The sequence below is a fragment of the Gymnoscopelus microlampas genome (genome assembly GCF_963454915.1).
Source record: "Gymnoscopelus microlampas genome assembly, chromosome: 6".
Taxonomy (NCBI): Eukaryota; Metazoa; Chordata; class Actinopteri; order Myctophiformes; family Myctophidae; genus Gymnoscopelus; species Gymnoscopelus microlampas.
This window is the reverse complement of record NC_139943.1, coordinates 29,379,306-29,389,815: the sequence shown is the minus strand read 5'-3', so window position 1 is coordinate 29,389,815 and position 10,510 is coordinate 29,379,306.

The following is a 10,510-nucleotide window of genomic DNA, read 5'->3' as shown; positions in this document are numbered from 1 at the left end:
CCGTTGAACCCGGCCTCTTCGCTCATAGTTCAGTGTGGATACACTGAACCATTATGCCGCAATTAAGTGACAATTCTTATTCGGAACAAGGTCTATTCTCACTGCAAATAAAGGCCACAACCTCCGATACTATATCCGATACAATACTCCGATGGAGTATCCTTAAAGACCTTTAGGCTGCAAGACAAGTGTGATGAGAGATTAAACAAGACATGGCATAATAATGTAGATTTCGGACTTCATTTGGTCAGTCGTCTAGGATGTATGATTCCATATTTGGCCAATGCTTCAGCCTGACTCGAGCACCATTGACTTCCACTATGAAATGAAAGTTTATATATGTACTGTATGCATGCACATATCCAGCGGTGAGAATAGATTAGCTGTCTGTTGTCTAATTTATTTATTTCGTGCAGATATTCACATGAAATGTACAAATTTGAAAGTGCAGTTTTCTGACTGAATGAAGTCTTGTGAGCATTAATAGCACATTCTAATAGATTAGTAGTAATAGTATTTTTAAATCATCTTCCAAACAGCTGCTAGGGGGAGAAAGGAGTGGTGAAGTTGAGATGTGTCCCATTTCAAACTATGGTTCCATTTTGGTGGGCACTACAATAGGGTAGGGTCAAGGGGTGGTATTGGCATTGGCGGAGATATGCGCTCTGCTAATTTGCAATATTCCTTCAGTATTTTTAGTTGTGTGGGGCCGGCTGCTATATTACCATATATGGAGCAATATTGCCATATATAGAGCCACCAACACAAGTCCAACCTTGTGTCACAACGCGTGGCCTGGTAGCTATATAAGCTGTGATGTGACCGAGTCATTAGGTGATAATGTGCAACTGCTAGCACACAGACAAGGTTAAGGAGGAAGAATTATACTACTTTACTGTTTTCATCAAAATGCATACAGACAAGAAACTCAAAGTAACCGAACTAGAACCGTTCCCTGTCCGGGACAAGTCCAAGGCCAATGATCAGGACAAGTCCAAGGTCAAAGATAAATATAACAACGGGGCTGATAGGGTCGTTAAACTGAACAAGGACAATGTTGATCACGACAAGTACAAGGCCTATATGGCAAAATATAGGACCAGCACACTTAAGGCATATACTACCTCTGTCGGTCCTAAGTCCGCATTTAAGCCCACATCTAAGCCCACATCTCAGCCCACATCTCAGCCCACATCTATGTCCACATCTCTGTCCACATCTCAGTTCACATCTAAGTTCACATCTAAGTCCATCATTCAGCGTGTGCTGAAGCCAAGTGTGAGGAACATCTCCACAGCGTCATTTTTGCCCATCAGTCAGCGCGTGGTGGAAGGGGGGAAGGGAAGTGTGAAGACGCATCTGATGCAGGACTGCTCCACTCAGACAGAACGTATTCCAGAGCTTTACAACCCAGTTAAGTATCACGTTCAGGACTGCTCCACTCAGACAGAACGTATACCAGAGCTGTACAACACAGATAGGCTGCAGGACTGCTTCACTCAGACAGAATCTATACTAGAGCTTGAGATCACCTCTGATAAGTCCTCAACAGAACGGGACAGGGCGGAGGCCACAGAATGGGACGAGGCAGAGGCCTCAGAATTGGGCGAGGCGGAGGCCACAGAAAAACTGGATGAGACGGTAATTGGAGAGCCCACTTGGAAACTGGACGAGATGGAGGCCTGGGAACTGGACAAGGCGGAGGGTGAGGCTGAGGCCAGAGAATGGGTGGAGGCTGGAGAAAGGGTAGACGCTGTAGAATGGCTGGAGGCCGCGGTCGGAGAAAGGGTAGAGGCCGTAGAATGGGTCGAGGCCGGGCAATGGGTCAGGGCCGGAGAAAGGGTAGAAGCTGGAGAATGGCTGGAGGCAGCGGCCGGAGAAGGGGTAGAGGCCAGAGAATGGGTCGAGGTGCTGGAGGCGGAGTCCGTAGAATGGGTAGAGGCCAGAGAATGGCTGGAGGTGGAGGCTAGAGAAAGGGTAGAGGCCAGAGAATGGCTGGAAGCGGAGGCCATGGAACGGGTAGAGGCCGGAGAATGGCTGGAAACGGAGGCCAGGGAACGGGTAGAGGCCAGAGAATGGCCGAAGGCGAGGGCCAGAGTATTGGAGTCCAGAGAATGGCTGGAGGCTGAGGCGGGAGAATGGCTGGAGGCGGGGGCCAGAGAACGAGTAGAGGCCAGAGAATGGCTGGAGGCGGAGGCCAGGGAACGGGTAGAGGCTGGAGAATGCCTGGAAGCGGAGGCCAGGGAACGGGTAGAGGCCGGAGAATGGCTGGAGGCTGAGGCCGGAGAATGGCTGAAGGCGGGGGCCCGAGAACAAGTAGAGGCCAGAGAATGGCTTGCGGCGCTGGAGGCGGAGGCTGGAGAAAGGGGTGAGGGCGAGGCCACTGAACAGGGTGGGGAATGGGGCGAGGGTGAGACTGCAGAACAGGGCGAGGCCATGGCTGATAATAATGAGGCAGAGGTCTCTGCTGAACGGGAGGAAGCCGTGGCGGCTGAACAGGATGAAGCCTTGACCGCTGAAGGGAACGAGGACATGGCCGCTGAACAGGATGAAGCCTTGACCGCTGAAGGGAACGAGGACATGGCCGCTGAAGGGAACGATGAGGCCGTGGCCCCTAAAGAGGAGGACGAGACCAACACAGAACCTATACAAGAGCCTGACATCTCAGATAAATGGGACACGGTGGAGGCCGGTGAACCAGTCGCTGAGGCCACTGAACAGGATGAGTCTGTGGCCGGCGAAGAGGACGTGACCGTGGCCGGCGAAGGGGGCGCGACCGTGGCCGGCGAAGGGGACGTGACCGTGGCTGGCGAAGGGGACGTGACCGTGGCCGCCGAAGGGGACGTGACCGTGGCCGGCGATGGGGACGGGGCCGTGCCCTCTGAAGGGGACGAGGCCGTGGCAGATGATAACTCCTTCAGTGAGTACTCCTCCGCTGATACAGAACTCATACTGCAGCCGGACACCTCAGATACACGAGACGAGGCCACCGAAGGGGACGAGACTGTGGCCACTGAAAAGGATGAGGCCGTGGCTGCTGAAAAGGACGAGGCTGAGGCCACGGATTAGTCCTTCACAGAGGAGTCCTCCACTGATGCAGAACCTATACCTGGACATCTAAGACGCTGAACCCGTAATCGCTCCCGATGAGCAGGTTGGTGCCTTGCAGGTTTCCTCCGCCATCGGTGTATGAATGTATGTGTGAATGGATGAATGTAATACACAATTTAAGCGATTTGGATTAAAGCGCTATATAAACGCACCATTTACCATTTAACAGGGCAAGTCTCCGAAGTCAATAAGCAGGTCAAGTCCAAGACTAAGGCTGAGGTGAGTAGAAGAAAAGGGGATGTCCAAGTCTAAGGCCGATAAATGGGACAAGGCACAATGTGTCCATGTCACCGATAGAAGCCAATGTGATGTGAGGGCATGGGATCAGCCGACACCAACTCGACTTCTGGATCACCACCTTCCACTCTGTCCTTTCCAGCATAAGGCCGAACCTTGGCAGTGTTGCTGGCCCTGCTGTCATGACACAGTGTGTCCATGTCGCTGTGGCTGTCTTTTTTTCCCCCCTGTTCTCCTTTTTGCTTTTCTTTTTTTTTATCTCAGTTTAGTCATTTTGCCAATAATACTCCCTGTCACTGCTGGCCCCTACTGTATGGACAATTGCGTTCTTTGGAGCGCCCGGCAAAAGCAGAGCCACCGTAGAGGATTCAAACCCCAGTATCCACGCTGGTGGCAGGAAACTACCCCCTGCGCCACCGGGATGCTCCCTTGTGGCTGTCTTGTGTACACACTGGCCTCTGCCCCTTTTTTACTGCACTGTGAGCGGGAAAAGGCTGCCCGCATGATGTCAGAGATCCACATAGAAGCCACACCATTATTAGATCCCCACATTTCTTGTGTACACTGTCAGTAGTCCCAGTTCAAATCAAATGAGTACCTCCACAGATATTTTTTGGAAATATTTAATAGGTTTGCATGATCTCACAAATCACTTGAGCAATCAGTGCCAGTTTTCTTTACTACGCTGCCAGCAGTCCAAAGAAGTACCCCCACACATTTTTTATAGTCTCATACTTTTTTAACCACATTTAACCACGCTGACTAACTGGGAAAATGTTCTCAAATCTTTTATTGGGGTCCCATTGCTACATTGTATGTACACATTATATTGGTCATATACATTGGTCACAGTACATTTGAGGTGCTTGTGTGCTTGGTTCCCATATATAAATGTTCCTCTGTGCAGTATGAGCAATGATGGAAGACATAACTGTTTGTACAGTTACTTTAAGAAGGACTTAAAGTAACAGTACCACAGTGTAAAAATACTTTGTTACAAGTAAAAGTCCTGTATTGGAAATCTTACTGAACTCAAAGTACAAAGCTCTCGGTCTCTCTCTCTCTCTCTCTCTCTCTCTCTCTCTCTCTCTCTCTCTCTCTCTCTCTCTCTCTCTCTCTCTCTCTCTCTCCATATACATATACATATACATATACATATACACATATATATATATATATATATATATATATATATATATATATATATATATATATATATATATATATATATATATATATATATATATATCATCAATTTCAATAATCTAATCTGAAAAGTAACTAGTAACTAATGCTGTCAAATAAATGTGGAGTAAAAAGTACAGAATTTTAGTCTGAGCCTATCAATAAATGGAAATACTCAAGTAAAGTAAAAGTGCCGTACAATTTTACTTAAGCATTAGTACTTGAGTAAATGTACTTTGTTTTAAACCACAGAGTATAAGTATACATATCTATTTACATGTTTCTCTATATGTGTATGTACATTTACTTTGTGTGCAAAAGAATATGTTTTGATATTTAACCACCTAAACTCCATACTGTCTTTTCTATTTTCTGTTATTGTGGGGAAAGCTTTCACTGAAAATAGCCGATTTTCAGCGACAATTAACAAGCTCACAACACGGGTCGCGTTGTTGTGATCTGATATTTTCAATGAAAGCTTTCCCCACAATACGGATGCTGGGGTTTAAGCGGTTAAAAGTGGCATGTGGAGGGTGCAGGGTGTGTCTTTAAAACACCTATAGGCTTCCTCTGAATCATAAAGGTGAATAACGCAGCATTGTGACGTCCAAGAACATCTTTTGATTGTCTAATATTGTCTTAAATGGTGCACTTATATTTAAAATGGCGCATTTACAGTAGGCTATATAGCACTCTTATCCAAAGCACTTTACAATGTGTAATTACATTCATTCACTCACCGACGGAGGAGGAAACCATGCAAGGCACCAACCTGCTCATCGGGGGCCACTGGTGCTTGGCCAATGGAGCCTAGGGGAGCACGGGCTCTTGCACCTTTTCCGAAATAGTCTAAATAACCTTTAGTTAACTGTATGTTCCCTTTTATGTGAGCCCGATGCTGTGCAGTGGTTAGCTCTGGTCCATAGTGTTAGAAGGAGTTCTCCTTAACACTATGCACACACAACCGAACAATCTATTTTCCCCTTCAGAAACGGGTTCTCACCCTAACGTGTCAATGTGCTACCTACCTGCTCGCCAATCATCTAGGAGCATAAATGCTTTTGTACAATGAGAGACAGAATGCAAAAAGAAAGTGAGGGATTCTGCAACAAGGGGGCTTGTTTAGCTGTTCAACAATAAAGAACCCCGTCTGGAACAATATCTCTTTTTATTTAGCTCAGTCCTGACAGTTATAATCCATAAATATATTATTTTTGTCTGACTAACACATATTTGTTTTGGGTCGGGGGGCTGGGTAGTCTCTCTTAATGGGTCCGGGTACTTGAAAGCCTGATCCATGTATCACTACTGGCTGCTATTACCATATATGGATCCATATTGGCATATATGGAGACATCAACACCAGTCGCAACTTACGTGACAAAGAGTGTCCTGGTTGCTATATAGGTTATGGTTGCCTACCGAGTCATCAGTTGACCACAGCCAATGTGATATTGTATTCATATGAATAGGAAGAAATGTTACTCCTCTGCTTTATTTCTTCATCATCAGGCATACGCTGAATGTACTGGAGATAGAGATGTCTAAGGCCAATGAATGGGACAGGTCTAAGACCAATAATCGGGTCATTGGCCTCAGCATGGTCCCTGATAAACAGGACAAGGCCGAGGCTGAAGACCAGGACAGGTTTAAGGTGGAAGGGGACACAGCTGAGGCTAATAAACAGGGCAAGGCCGAGACCGAAGAAGAACAGGACCAATCTCAGGGATCGGCCTCAGACTTGTCCAGGACACAGCTGAGGGTCGATGAATTGGACAAGTTGGAGGCCCATAAATGGGCCAAAGTACAGGACAAGTCTACGGCTGATAAACGGGACAAGATGGCGGCCGAGGCCGATATCCTGGATAAGGCCTTTGCTTTGTCCATGTCATTGGCCTCTGCCTTGACGTGTTCATCAACCATGGACTTGTCATGTGTTGATGATGAACAGGATATGTCCAAGGCTGATAAATGGGACACGTCAGAGGCAGAAAAACAGTGCATGGCCGAGGCAGATGACCTGGACAAGACCATGGCCGATGACCTAGAAAAGGCAGAGGCCAAAAAACAGGACAAGTCTGAGGTTGATGAACAAGATGAGTCCCAGGTTGAGATACGGGACACGTCAGAAGATGAAAAATATCTGTCAAAGGTCCATGATAGCAAGGACAAGTTTGAGGCTGATAAACAGGTCCAGTCCAAGGTTTCAGATAAGTCTGAAAAATCAGAGGCGGAGGCTGATAAATTGGTCAAGACTGACAAGTTCAAAGTTGACAGTAGACAAGGCCAGTCCAAGTCCAATAAACAGAACACGTCCGAGGCCGATAAACCACAGTACAAGTATATAGTTGATAAACAAGGCAAGTCCAATAAACTAGACATGTCCAAGACTGAAAAACTAGACAAGTCAAAGGCCAAAAAACAGGACATGTACAAGACTGCTAAATGGTACAAGATTAAGGCCAATGACCAGGACACTTCCAAGGTCAATGAACAGGAAGAGGCGAAGGCTGATGAACAGGAAGAGGGGAAGGCTGATGAACAGGAAGAGGCGAAGGCTGATGAACAGGAGAAGAGGGATGCCATTGAACGGGACAAGTTATTCATACTGGAAACGTTCAAGCCCAATAAACAGTGGCCATGCTGTCAAAACACAATGTGTCTATGTTGTCGATGGAAGCCAATGTGATAAGAATGCGCAGGATCTCAGCCAACACCAACTCTGCACTCCTGGATCGCCACCATGCATCCATCCACTCGGTCCTTTATAGCATTAAGGGCACGGCGGTAGTGTTACGGCCATGTCAAGTCTCAGTGTGTCCTTATGGTCATGGCCATTTTGTGTAGACGCTGTCCAGGGCCTTCTCCTGGAAAACTGCAACCTTCTTTTGACTTTTCTTTGCCGTTCAACTTCCAATATAAAATTACTGAAGTAAAATATATCCCAAAAATATTCCACACAAGAAATTTGTCCCTGAACAGTCAAACGGTTTGTGAAATTAGACCCTGGACCAACAAACGTGGACACATACACATCAGAATATAATTGCTTCATAAAAAGATGCCATACTATATACTATTACACTGTGTTGTCAAACAACAGCCACTCCATACAAAGCTGTAAAAACTCCACATAATATACTGTGGTCAGAAATACTGTACACTACTTTAGTGGTGTCAAACTAATTTTGGGTAAACCTGAATTGGCAAAATTCAATATAATTTTGAACCAGTTGGGCGCATGTGAACGCATGTGCAATTGTGCACGCTCCCTACACGCAAGAACCCGTTTCCTTTGCTCTTTTTCAACCTTCTCTCATGCATCACAGTCTGCTATAACTACACAATGTTTAACTTTACGAATTTAGATTCTTATGAGGAATATTGCCTAGCAAGTATTTCCTTTTATCAGGAACGGAATAAGACTCGTAGGGGCCCTGGGACAATTATCTTTCAGGGCCCACCATACTACCCAGAATGGCGCAATGGGCAATTTCAATTTAGATCATTTAAATTAAAATGTTGTCAATTGAAATTGAGCCTTGTGGTCCAAGGCTGCCCAAGAACCCCTTGTAGTCACGGCCCCCGGGCACTGGCCTCATTGTCTCAGCCTATAATGTATCCATGCCTTTTATGATCGGTAGTATTAACTTAGTCATTCGCTGCAGGACAGTTGAGAGAATAAAATACAATGCTATTTGTCTGTTTTGGTAGCCCCAACAAAACAGACAAGATAAAGAGAAGCTGGACATGCTTGCATGCGATACAGGCATCATAGCTGATTGACATCATACACTGTACTCAATAGCTTATTATACCAAGTTATAACACAAGTTTATAGTCATTAGTAATTTACAGTTTGACATGCACTGTAATCTGCCTTTTGACATCAGGAAGGTGCTGGCTGCTATAGAATCATATATGGAGCCATTTTACCATATATGGAGCCTCCAACACAAATCCCAATGTCTGTCACCAATTGTTGCCCTTGTGGATATAAAAGGTGGTATGGCTGTGTCATCTATAGACAACCCTACCCTTATACGTTGTTATCTGGATTGTGGATACAGTAGAGGAAGCACAAGAAACCCACATAGAGCAGTTCCAGGACATGTCTGAGGCTGATGAACCGGTCACTCCCGAGGCAGACGAACAGGTCAAGCCCGAGGCCAACGAACTGGTAAAGCCCGAGGCCGATGACGATGAACAGGTCAAGCCTGAGGGCGATGAACAGGACACAACTGACAAGTTAAAGTCCAAGGTCGAAATACTGGACAAGACGGAAGCTAATGAAGAGGAAAAGGCCAAGGCCAAAAAACGGCACAAGGCTAAGTCCAAAAAACATGAAAAGACAGAATCCGATGAACGGGACAAGACAGACAAGGTGGAGGCCAATGAATGCGAAAAGGCAGAGGCTGATGAACGAGACAAGGTAGAGGCCGATGAAGAGGAAAAGGCCAAGGCCAAAAAACGGCACAAGGCCAAGTCCAAAAAACATGAGAAGACAGAATGCGATGAACGGGACAAGACAGACCAGGTGGAGGCCAATGAATGGGAAAAGGGGGAGGCCGATGAACAAGATAAGGCAGAGGCTGATGAAGAGGAAAAGGCCAAGGCTAAAAAACGGCACAAGGCCAAGTCCAAAAAACTTGACAAGGCGGAGGCTGATGAACAGGACATGGTGGAAGTAGATGAAGACGAAAAGGCCAAGTCCAAAACACATGACACGGCGGAGGGCGATGAACGGGACAAGGCGGAGGCCAATGAAGAGGAAAAAAGGAAAAAAGCCAAGGCCAAAAAACATGAGAAGTCCAAGGTAGAACATGAAAAGTCCAAGGCTGATGAGCATGTCAAAAAACATGACAAGACCAAGCACAAAAAGCAGGACAAGGCGGAGACCGATGAACGGGACAAGGCGGAGGCCGATGAAGAGGAAAAGGCCAAGGCCAAAAAACGGCACAAGTCCAAGGGTGATAAACAGGACAAAACGGAGCCCAATGAACAGGACAAAGACGAGGCCGATAAATTGGACAAGGTCGAAGCCTATGACAAGGAAAAGTCCAAGGCCGAAAAACACGATAAGTCCAAGGCCAAAAAACGGGACAAGCCCAAAGCCGATAAAGAGGACAAGGTTGAGGCCGATGAACATGACAAGTCCAAGGCTGATAAACGAGAAAAGTCCAAGTCCAAAAAAACCCACAAGTCTAAGACTGATAAACAGGACATGGCTGAGGCCAGTGACCAGGAAAAGTACAAGGCCGATGAACAGGATGTGTCAAACACTGATGAACGTGACAAGACCGAAGCTGATGAACAGGACATGGCCAAGGATGACTTACAGGACAAATCTGAGGTTGAACAGGATGAGTCAAAGATTGATGAACGTGACAAGACAGAGGCAGATGAACAGGACAAGTCTGAGGTTGATGTCCAGGATCAGTCTGCAGACGATAAATTGTAAAGTTCCAAGGCTGATAATGATAAGGTTGAGGCCAATGACCAGGACTAGTCCTTGGCAGAGTTGTTGGCCCCACTGTAAACAGCAACAACAACTTGCAACAGTGTGACATATAGTCATGGCCAACCATGTTATAGACACTGTCCAGGTCCTTTGGTATTTTGGTCTTGTCCCTTGGTCTTGTCTATTCTACTGTACTTCTACTTTTGTTTTGTTTTTTGTTTAGTCTATTTCTCCTTTTATGGCGTGGCTCTGTAGGAGATGGCGAGCCGTCTATAAGAGGATTTGTCTGTATGTTTGTGTACCCAGGGCTGACCTCGCAAACCACTGGACCGATACACGCTGCCAATAGGTCAAGGAAGTACCCCCACGCAGACATTGTGAATATATACTGTATTTTTTGAACATTTCACTTACATTTTTTTACAGAATTCAAAGGGATTGGATTGGGCTGAAACCTTGAACAGATCTGGAGTCATGGGATGACATCATAAGATTCAATTCAATTCAATTCAATTT